This window comes from Schistocerca cancellata, chromosome 9 (genome assembly GCF_023864275.1).
Source record: "Schistocerca cancellata isolate TAMUIC-IGC-003103 chromosome 9, iqSchCanc2.1, whole genome shotgun sequence".
Taxonomy (NCBI): domain Eukaryota; kingdom Metazoa; phylum Arthropoda; class Insecta; order Orthoptera; family Acrididae; genus Schistocerca; species Schistocerca cancellata.
The window spans coordinates 231,634,894-231,636,794 of NC_064634.1; the positions used below are offsets into that span (position 1 = coordinate 231,634,894).

Below are 1,901 nucleotides of genomic sequence, written 5' to 3' on the forward strand. Positions count from 1 at the left end.
TGGATCGGTCGTGGTGGAGATCATGATCAGCAATTCATGTCATGGCCTCCACGATCTCCCGACTTAACCCCATGCGATTTCTTTCTGTGGGGTTATGTGAAAGATTCAGTGTTTAAACCTCCTCTACCAAGAAACGTGCCAGAACTGCGAGCTCGCATCAACGATGCTTTCGAACTCATTGATGGGGACATGCTGCGCCGAGTGTGGGAGGAACTTGGTTATCGGCTTGATGTCTGCCGAATCACTAAAGGGGCACATATCGAACATTTGTGAATGCCTAAGAAAACTTTTTGAGTTTTTGTATGTGTGTGCAAAGCATTGTGAAAATATCTCAAATAATAAAGTTATTGTAGAGCTGTGAAATCGCTTCAATCATTTGTAATAACCCTGTACGTACACTTTGCCCGAAATCTTACGGGAATAGTCACCTTAGTTGGCGTGATTAATGAGTTAATGGGCTAATATCCATTAGAAACATTACGAATGTAGGTTGTGGAAAGTGGGAAATGTGGGTCTCACGGGAGGCGTACGAGGGATAAGTCCGTGCAGTCGCGCTATCCTCTGTGCCCTCGGTGGCTCAGATGGATAAAGCGTCTGCCATATAAGCAGGAAATCCCGGGTTCGAGTCCCGGTCGGGGCACACATTTTCAGCTGTCCCAATGGAGGTAGACTAACAACATCTGTTGGCAGCTGAGCGTTTTGATTAATTGTCATTTCTTTCTAGAGAAGCTGCATGGTCTTCGTATGTGTTTACTGTGCCCTTCAATCTGAAGAGTGATCTGATACGGCTCTCCACTACAACCTACACTACGAAAGTGACGATTCCTTAATGTTACAGAATGTGACCTGTCATTTATCCGTTCATTTAGTCAAGTTAGTACATCAATTTATCTCTTTCCCAATTCTATATAGTATCAACTCATTAATTATCTGACGTAACGGTCTAATTTTCAATATTCCTCAATAATACTTTTCAGAAAATGGTTCTGAGCACTATGGGACTTAACATCTGAGGTCATCAGTCCACTAGAATTTAGAACTACTTAAACCTAACCAACCTAAGGACACCACACACATCCATGCCCGAGGCAGGATTCGAACCTGCGACCGTAGCGGTCACACGGTTCCAGACTGACGCGCCTAGAACCGCTCGGCCACACCAGCCGGCTAACACTTTTCAGAAGCATGTATTCTTCGTTGAACTCATCACCGCCCAAGGTTTGGTTCCGTGCAAGGCCGTATTAAATATCACCAGAAAAGATCACCTGACAGTTAAAAGTTTCATCGATATTAACAAATTTCTCTATATTAAAGTCTTCCCACTATCATTCTGTATTTTATGAAATCTTCCTTTCATCCGCCATTGTCGTGTCTTAAGCCACGCAAACACCTAAGCTCCTTGCCGTTTCTGGTGTCTCATTTTCCTCTCTAATTGCTCCAGCACCACCAGCCTCATTTCGACTTAACTTGATTATCAATGTTTTATATTTGTGGCATTCATCTTGTCATTTCTATTGGAGACACCATCCACTCCACCCGTGTGACTACTTTGCTGTCTGTGACTGAATTACAATGTTATCAGCATAGCGCTATGTTTCATTTCTTTTCAATGACCTATAATTTCGTTCCTCATTTTCCCATTGGTTCTCTTTATCCTTGCTCCATAGATGTGGCTAAATCCTGCCTATGTCCTGCCCCAGGAGCGTCGTAATGGAACTGTAGTCTCGTCCCCATCACAAAATGCTTCTCGAACACAGCTTCAAACAGGAGTTAGTTGGAGTGTAAGATGATGTCTCAGAAGAAAGAGCTATTTCTTTAGCCTCGTAAAGTATATATTTTAGCTGAAATAATATATAATAAATTTCCTAGACACCGAGGACCTTATGTCTACGAATCATCAT

General features: G+C 42.7%; 1 non-coding gene across 1 annotated transcript; it reads left to right on the forward strand.

The window, feature by feature from the left end:
* Nucleotides 1–565: 565 nt before the first annotated feature.
* Nucleotides 566–640, forward strand: Trnai-uau (transfer RNA isoleucine (anticodon UAU)). Its single transcript has one exon. It is a non-coding gene; the product is annotated as a tRNA-Ile (tRNA).
* Nucleotides 641–1,901: the final 1,261 nt, after the last annotated feature.